Raw genomic sequence first — 10,242 nt, forward strand, 5'->3', positions numbered from 1 at the left:
CCCTAGGTGTAAGACCCTACACTTGCTTTTGTTGAACCTCATCCGGTTTCTTACTGCCCAGCTCTCCAGCCTGTCCAGGTCTCGCTGAATGGCAGCACAGCCTTCAGGCGTGTCAGCCAATCCTCCCAACTTCGTATCATCAGCAAACTTGCTGAGGGTGGCCACTATCCCCTCATCAAGGTCATTGATGAAGATGTTGAACAAGACCGGACCCAGCACAGACCCCTGGGGGACACCACTGGTTACAGGTCTCCAGCCAGACTCTGCACCACCAACGACGACCCTCTGCGCTCTGCCAGTCAGCCAGTTCTCAACCCACCTCACTGTCCACTCGTCTATCCCACACTTCCTCAGCTTTGTTATAAGGATGTCGTGGGAGACAGTATCAAACGCCTTTCTAAAATCAAGGTAGATTACATCTACCGCTCTTCCCCCATCCACCCAGCATGTGACAGCATCATAGAAGGCCACCAAGTTGGTCGAGCACGACCTCCCCTTGGTGAACCCATGCTGACTACTCCTGATAACCTCCTTTTCTCCCAGTTGTCTGGAGATGGTATCCAGCACAAGCTGTTCCATCACCTTTCCAGGGACGGAGGTGAGGTGATTTGATAAACCTAAATCTGTGTCCTTAGCAAAGCATCTCTACTCAGAGAAGTAAGTTGACAGCAAGAATCCCAATATTATAAGGTTTTAAGAACTGTGAATATGCAGATGGTTCTTTATTTATCAAAATGAAATACCAAGATCATTCTACCTTTCATTTTTAAAATATATCTATATATTTTGGTCATATATTGATGGATGTTGGCATCAAATCTGAGAAAGTAAATATGATCTGAAAATAAGGAATGCAAGAATATGACAAATTCAGTTTGTTGTGTGGTTCATCTAATATTTACGAGGGGTTCTGAGACATAATCAGGCACCAAGATGTAAATCCACTTTCCAAATCAATTCACTTGGTTTTGAGGAAAAATGCATGAAACTGATCAGCTGGGACACTGCAAGTTAAATCAACAAAACCACACTATTTAAAATAATTGTGAGTACTGGATCAGCGTAAGCTCTATTAAGATGAGTGTTGAAAGATTAAATTAAAATGATTTTATACAGTGAAGTGGATTGTCTGGTCTGTATATATAGATTTTCAGAAGGTTTTGAATTTTATATAATTTGTATACTGAAATAACTGCAAATTAATCAAGCACTCTGAATTCATGCCATTTAATTGTGAAATGTAAACTTAGACTAAACTTAGACATTTGTAAAGGACCACTGAAAAACACTTTTTGACTTTCTGTAGTATGTGAATGTTTTAATTTTAGTTATATTTTGGGACATAAATATCTCTTGCTTGTCTGGAGAGAGTCTCTGCTTTTCTCTCAATAGTCCTTATAACTGATGAACAATCTCTCAAAACATAAAATGTGCTGCTGGGCACAGATCCCAGGTAAGGAAACACAGCAAATGAAAGATTCAGTGACTGATAGTACTTGTGTTGCAAGCCATCTACAGGGTCAGTTGTCTTTGTCACAACAGCTAAGATTGATATGAATAAAATGTATTCTTCACTCTGCTCTCATTTGCTTGCATTTGAGAGTCAGGATTGTAGCTCTGTAAATTTATTGAATCTCTCCTTTAGAAAGGGCTGCATAAACTGCACTTAATATGGCCTTGCTGTTTTTCAGACATTGTTCAATAATTTTTGTTCTGACCTCTACTTTTGTGTTGATTTTGGGGCATTTTTTTGAAAAATTTATGGTGACTCTTTCTCCAATAACATATGCTGTATCTGAACTTGATGAAGAGAGTGTATGATGTATAGGTCCTGGTCTGATATTCTTGCTCTGTTTCAGATCATATGATTATGTTTTGAAATAGTCTTAAAATCCTTACCATAATTTCTTGGATGCCTTAATCAGGATCATCTTTGTTTATGGGAAATATCAATGATCAGGCAACAAAATTTCCTAGACCATATTTTCTTCACAAGTATGTTATTTCCTCTGGCTCTCCGCTCTGAGTCACAAAAAAAGACTCAATTTGAACAAATGACATTGCAGCCTTGGGTACAACATGGAGGAGGTCCATGTCGATACTGATTTTATATTACATTTCCATAGTTAATTTTACAGTTTATGATATTCTTCTGGCTTGTGACGTCTTGGTTTGGGAACCCAGCAGGCCTCTTTCTTTTGGAAAGTTTTATCAAACAAAAGTTGTTGGAAATTAGATCTGAAGAAACCTGACTATCTTTTCTCCACATCCCCAAAATCAGTTTTACAGGGTGGGTCTGTTGGTCTGTTGGTGAAATATTGATGCACAGTTGCTGATTCCTAAGAAAGCATTTGAAACTGCAAATGTCAGTCACCAAAAGCTTGCATCTTAGTAACTTAACTTTAAATCAAGCATGTACCTGAGAGTTTCTTGACTTTCAGCTGTCAGATACGTTGTTCTGTTCTTGCTTAAAAAAACTCTCTTCTCCATTCAATATGTGATTAACTCCAGAAGTTTTCACGCAGTGATTCTCCAAGTCATATTGATAGTAAAAGTATTTCTGGCCTTTTTTCTATGACTAGTGCTTATGAGATGTGTTACAGACTGCACTGCTTTAAAAAAAAAAAGAAAAAGAAATGAAGGGGTTATTCAGTATGAATATTTGCATTATTTCATTCAATAATTGCTGCAACATGACAGTTTCTAGAATTCAATTAGTTGTACATGATCCACACAAATTCCACAACAGAAATCGCCTTCTTGACTTAGACAAGATGATGTGAAGTATTTTGCTTCTGATAACTGCTTTTTGCAAACTTGCAGGTTCATTTATAGACTTCAGAAAATATAAAGACACGTTGCACTTGTTTGAAACTTTCCACCTGAGGCTCAAAATGCACTTCCTAACCTTTTTATTAAATCTCACAATCTTTGTGGTACAGACTAGTACTATTAAGATAGCACAGATAGGGAAAATTAGGAAGGAAAATTCAGACAACTTACATAATACAATTGCTTAGCAGAAATTTAAGAATAGAGTGGGTTACTAATATGTATACAAAATAATGCAAGCAGATTTCCATTAACAAAACAAGAACAAAAAGTCTTGTTTTTTTTGTTTGTTTGTTTGTTTGTTTTGTTACATCTGTCTGGAACCCTTGGACATATCTTCAGAAAAAACGGCCCATTTGTTACAATCTAGATCCACTGCTTTATACAGTGTTACATAATATTTCCATCTCTGACTTCCCACGTCAGATACGTAACAGCCAGGACAAGTTCCAGGAGGTCAATGGTCATCTGCTTGGAGCTCAGCCTGCTCACTTTAAATCCAAAACATGGCCAATTACTGTACTAGTCACTTAGTTGCTTACTTTGTCAAACAACAGCATTCCTAGCTATACAGCGTTCCTCTAGTGAAGCTGTGGGATGACTACATGGTGCTTTTATCATGTTGTGGCCAAGTTCTTTTGAACTTGAGTGAGAAACTGGAGGGAGAAAAGACATCTCAAGCTGTATTTTCATTCACTACATTCATGGTCAACAGAGGAATGTATGATGAAGCACAACAGATCAGTCAGGGCAGGTTAATGCATAATGTGACAGAATCTGGATAATTTATCTAGTTTTGATTATTTTAATGTATGAATTTGGATGCTATTTTGAATTATGTGTGTCTTGAATTGATGATTTAACAGATTGTTAAAAGAATCTTTGTTTAGTCTCAGGAGTGAAGGCATTGCAGTGGAGGAAGCTTTGGGCTAGCACTGTATTCCAAACAAGTTGGTATTTATTATTATTATATATTTAAGAAAAATTCCATTGAAGTCAGTAACATTATTCGGTTTTTATAAAGATAAATTAAGTATAAAAGCCTTGAATTTCTTTGGTATCACCTTAAAGAAAAGAAAGTTGAAGGTATTTGAGAGTGTTTTATAAGAAAAAAAAGTATCACAGCGTATTTTTTCCTACTACAGAAAAGATTAATTCACATGCAATATACCAGCATGCTATATTTTACATTCTTACTCAGAAATATACACATGTACTCACTCTCACAAGAGTATACAGTAGCTACAGTCAGATTTATGTCTCTGTGGAGCAATTTAAAAGAGTGTGATCCAGAAACTAAGCTGAACATTAAGCCTGGAGGAGCTGTTAAGCAACAAGGCTTTACTGATTAAAACATGAACTTTATTTTAGTTTATTTAATTCATTTTGCATTTGGATGTTTTATGTTAATTAACTATTATGCAATTTTTATTAAATTTACTTTAGGCCTTAAATGAATATTTCAAGTTGCTATTGACAATAGTATATTGAATGTCAAATCCAGGTTGAATGTACTGCCACAAATAATTCCCAACACAATTATGAAAAAGAAGAGTATTAAAGTGGCATAAGGCAAGGATGATAAGTCAGGAGATATACATCTGGTTGGAAATCTACACTGTACTCACTGGATAGGTAGGAAATGTCTCAGTATTTTGAACTGGGATCATGGCTGATTTTTGGAAGATGAATAACCCACAGGCCAATAATGCTTGGAAGAAGGATATGCTAGTTACAGTATGCTCAATCCAACCATGAGTCCCTGAAATGAATAAATTTGAAAGACTGCCTTTTGCTGTGCAAGTGTTGGATAGAGAAAGTTACCCAACAGAGTTCCAAACTTTTATTTCAATATCTTCATTTGTATAGATTCATAGCTGCCTACGTCTGTAAAGTACTTTGGAGTTTATAATGTTTTATAAAGAAGATTCAGCTCTTGTATAAATAGATACAGTTTGAATGGCAGTTGTACTACAACAGTCTGTAATCTTTCAAGTTGTAAGTATTATTAGTAATGACATTTATTAAGAAGCACTATTATCTTCGCTTTGTAGTGCAAGACAATTTCTTGGAGTGAGAAGATGTTCTTGTTGTTACAGGACAGAAGTTATGAGTTTTATATCTAACATCTAGCTTTATTACACAATTATTGGGTGAATCTATCACAATGTCCCCATATTTGAGTCATTCCTCTTCCTGTAATCTACATATATGGTTAACTTTTTCATTTCTTTGTTTCTCATTAACACAGAAATAAAATTAAAAGGCAGTTAAGGTTCCATCATCCTGGAAATCTTTTGAAACACTACTCACAGTACTGTACTCCATCCAGTTTTGTGGACGAGTTCACAGTTATTTGCAATTTTATTTGCTTTTCTTTGCTTTAATTTTTAACATTTTGAAAGAAAAAAAAAAGCAAAGCTGACAACGATGTAGAATTAATTTAATTTATCCATAGTCTGGGATCATTAATAATGTGATATGCATAAGACTATTTGACATATGCAAAGCAGATCAGCTCTCCAATATCTCATATTTTAAAGTCACTAACAGCAACATCTGTTCTAATGATTTTTGCTGATTGCTATGCCTGAGTAGCAGGAAATGGAGTGAAATCAGCAGTTCATTTTGTTGGCCAAACACTGCAAGTAGAAACACATGCAGGTGGTCAGTTCCTCTAAAAAGGGTTAGATGAAACAGTCCTCTCTAAGACAAGAATGACTGGTAATGTTGACAGATGTCTACTTTAGCTGTAGGAGGTTGATCTTATCGAGAAGTCTGTTAAAGGGAGAAAGTTTTGAGGGCAGCAAAAAATGATGCCAGTCATGGAGCTAAATAGCTGAGGAAAATACAATGGTTTTTACTATCAGAAAATAAGATGCAGTGCTGTTTTCTCCCTCCAAAATATATTAATGTATTATAGACTGTCCTGTCCACTGATGTCATGACTTCTGTAAAAACAGTAAAAGACTTCATAAATAAGGGAGATTTTCTGGAGTTATAGGTAGATGTAGTCAAGAAGAAGTGAGAAAATAATGAGGAAAAATAAAATATATATCCATGTATATTAAAGGCTATATCTGAAGAAGAAGGACAATATTATATGTCTGATTCAGCACTTGGACAACTTAATGTGGATCAGTTTGGCTAGTTTAGAAAACTGCTGTTGCATTATAAACAAAATGGGCTATTTATTTATTTATTTATTTATTTATTTATTTATTTATTTTCCTATTGCATTTCAGGAATAAGACTGGAAGAGATTAAATATACCTGAAATATCTGCTCCATTATTCCTTATGAATTCTTTTTTAAGGGCTTGAAGAGTTCAGGCCAGATATTCACCTTTCCACAGAAAAATACCAAAAGAAAAGTAGCTCTTAGGCAAGAGGTTTTTTTTCAAGAACCTCATGCAGAATAGTCAAGTTATCACTTGAAATAAACTGTAGATTTGACTATGGGTAAGGTCATCTATAAGAAGAGAAAGTCATGCTGACTGTAAGAGTACAGCATGCTATTTTGAACTAAAATCATGCTCATAACTAAAAACTTGTACATATTCTTTTAACATCTCAAGATATTAAACTGAAACAGGAGAAATGTAATTTGTTAAAATATTGCTCTCAGTAAGAACTGTGATAAAATTAAATTCTTACTTAATATAATGGTCTGGTCAATTTTTTTTTCAGTGAACTATGCTGCAAAAAAGATGAGAAATAAACTATGCATCCATTTAAATTCTTACAGTATTTGAAGGAAAAGTCTTCAGTCCTTTTTTTTTTTCATTGTGTTTTAAAATACTTATTTTATATATTTGTGAATTCTGGAACAATGGAAAATTATACAGTGTGATGTACTCATATTCATAATCTGATAGTATTCTTTGAATACTCCCATCTGATTCCCCTGTCCTGTTGTTTCTAACAAATCGTCACCTTGCATATACATTTCTTAATGATGTGCACTTTTGCCCCACCCAGTGGCCACTACTTAAACTGACAGCTCTGCTTGTTTTCACGGGAATTTTCCCCACTTCGTCTGCAGTGTGGATTCGACACTGAAACTTAAAGAAAAGCAGCAACTGTCCCTTGGTGATATCACGAGAATTGGGTTACCATTACCTGCAATGACACTATCATATGTACATGTTCTGGGGCAAACATGGGCACTTCTAGAAGCCGCAATGTCACCAGTAGGTACTTCATCATACAAGAACATGCATGAAATATGTTCTACCTTAATCCAAGTGTAAGAAGAGGAGAGGAGAGGAAAGGAGAGGAGAGGAGAGGAGAGGAGAGGAGAGGAGAGGAGAGGAGAGGAGAGGAGAGGAGAGGAGAGGAGAGGAGAGGAGAGGAGAGGAGAGGAGAGGAGAGGAGAGGAGAGGAGAGGAGAGGAGAAAGGTAGCCAGAGATAAAAGTTTTTCAAATGTCTCATAAACAAGGATGAAAAAAAGAAAGCAGAGGCTAGTTCAGATGCATTGCTCAATCTAAAGAAATAACAAATATAAAAGAGACTAATTTTCTTGCACTAGGAAATCTGAGAGTCCATAACATTTTATGGATTTTATTTTTTTTCTTCCACAAGGACCTTACAAAAAACTGATTACAAATTAAAGTAATAAATAGAAGCTTTTTTCCTCAAAATTCCTACCTTCACTCATTTGGAACAGAAAACAAAATGCATATACAAAAAGGTGAGAAATAGAAACAGAGAAAAGCCATTTTTTTCCCCTTTTATTTTTCTTGCAATAATTTCAATATCTGTAGATCAGAGAACTTTTAAATAAAACTCTATCTTTCTCTGAACCACTTTCTCTGTCATTAAGATCTCAAGGAAACAAAGCTCTCTTCCTGGACCTCATTGCACTTGACTCAAGTGCAAAACAGAGAAAAATAAACATTTTCAAAAGTCAAAGACATTGTGGAGAATATGTTTTTATTTCATTTGTTTGTTGTTTTTTTTAATTTCTTTTTACAGTCTTGAGAGACAGAAATGCAAAACCTCATATTTCAATCTCCTGATTTCTCTACTTGCAAGACACACATGCAAAGAACACAGTTCTGTTCTTGTTATAAAGTAGAAGCTTACAGAGTATGTCTATTATATTATATGTCTCTTATGATACTAGCTAGGTATCTCAACCATAACTGAGGCTTTAGCATCATATATTTTGTATTCATGCAGCAGAAGAAAGCCACTATCAGTAAAACTGTGCTTTCCTTCCAGAATAAAATGTCTCTACAGAAGCTATTTCAGTACATTCTCTGCAAAGTTGATAATAACATCAATTTCCAGAAGTTGACTAACATATATGTAGCTGCAGATCTATATTTGATGTAATTTCTTCCCCACTCTTTTTGCCCCTTCCCTCATGCATGGTCTTGGGAATTTACTCAGTATCTTCAAAAAATGGACTGCATTGCTGCAGGCAAAATCTAGCTCCTGAAATATGTAAAATGCATGCCCTCTGATGCAACTGTATACAGCATATGTGTATATTAGTAAAATTTTTTGCACTGTTTCATTTCCTTTATGAAAAATATTGGCCACTAAGACCTGCAGCACTTTTGCAGAAGATATTTTTCTCTATAAACATGTTGAATTAAATTACAATGTAGTATAGAATGGAAGACTGTCATAACTGTGTCACAGTGTACAAACAAAGACACGATTCTGGTGGCTTCCTGATCCACAAATTGCTGTACATCACTCTAGACTCAATCTTTTGTTCCACTACAAGGATGCTGTCTTTTTGCTGGACAAGAAAAGGTTTCAAGTGATACTCTTCTATTAAGTGGTCCAGTGCTGCCTCTATCAAGATTAATTAAGCCATTTATAAGAGTCCGCACACAGTATTTTGCAATAGGAGTCCAAAATTTAACAGACAAACAGCTATCCAGACAGGAGCTCTGATCATATTCTATATAATACTATATTTTTCTCAGAGATTCTCCATCCAAATAAGCATGTGTATTCTTTAACACAACTAAAGAAAATGTTGCTTTCTCTACATTTTCTCATATGGTAAATCTTAGGCAGGAAGTCTATGATGATTTTCTGGCTATTTGTCTTGGCCTTTTATATTTTTCTACAGAACGTTATTTCTTTTCTGAAATATGCCTATTAAAAAATGCAGTCTCAAAGAGTTAAAATAGTTCAAGCTATTCTAAACTTGCTGTATTTGTCTAGGGGAAGTTTCAGGGGGTTTGTCAATTTTAATTAGAAATGACACAATGATTGTGCACAATGTAGCAGATTATCAGGGCTACTTGTTAAATTATAAAAGGCTGGCTAAGCTTCAGAGTGAAGCTACTATCCAAATTAGAAAATTTGATAGTTCATAGTTTAGGCTCATAGAAGTAATTGCTTTTTTTCTCCTTCCTTTTTGATTGAGTTCTTCTTCCAAGAAAAAAATAATAAGTTTATATATCTCTGGTTAATTTCTATGAATTAAACCTTGTTTTAACAAGTAAAATGCCATGCCCTTTTATATGCCTTACATATGTTGAACATTTCTTATTTTTATGTTAAATTCATGGTATACTCTCTGTTTTAGTATAGCATATTTTCACCGCAGAAGATGAATTCCAAGAATGCATTTCTTAACTGAAAGAAAAGATAGATGTCTGCAAAAAATAGCTGTGATTCTGTGATTCAATGAGATACACATGGATGGAAAAGGGGGAAGAAATAGTCCACCCAATACCTTTTCCACTAGGATGGTCTGGAATGAAAAATAACTAGTTACCTTTGATTCCTCTGCTCCAGCTTTGAGGCCAAAGCCATGTCTCTCTCTGCCAATATGGTCTGCAGAAAACTAACCTGATACTGGACTCACATGAAGTTGACGTATAGGTTCCTGTATCGTATTCCATCTTCTCTGGATGATTTGCAGTGTCACCTAATTTAGACTTACTGGACAGCTCAGTGATTTCATGCCTAAGGTAATGTGTTGACTTCCTTGCCCATAGAGTTAGATCTGGAAGCAACACAAAATATTTATGGAAGTTAAAGAAAAGAAACACAAGGATCAAAAACTACAGTTGTTCACTTCTCAAATATTGATAAAGCATAAGCCATTTCTGATCATCACTTGGAAATTACAATACATTCCCTCTTTTTAGCTTCAATTATTCAAAAACATTCGAGAAGACTTTAGATAAGAAGCAAAATATAAAAAAGGAAACTATGAAAGTTTGAAGTGGCAATCCTGAATATGCCACAGATTTCTTTTATGGTGGCTGTCAAGTCATTTATCCTCTCTATAATTTAATTTCTCACTATTTGTAAGTGGGGATAATAAATTCCTTCCTTCTCACAAGAGTGCTGAGAATCACTGTGAGATGTGAATACTGTAATAACAGAAGCAAAATAAATATTCTTAGATTTTAATTAATATTTTTCTAATAT

Source organism: Meleagris gallopavo, chromosome 3 (genome assembly GCF_000146605.3).
Source record: "Meleagris gallopavo isolate NT-WF06-2002-E0010 breed Aviagen turkey brand Nicholas breeding stock chromosome 3, Turkey_5.1, whole genome shotgun sequence".
In the NCBI taxonomy this organism is placed as follows: Eukaryota; Metazoa; Chordata; class Aves; order Galliformes; family Phasianidae; genus Meleagris; species Meleagris gallopavo.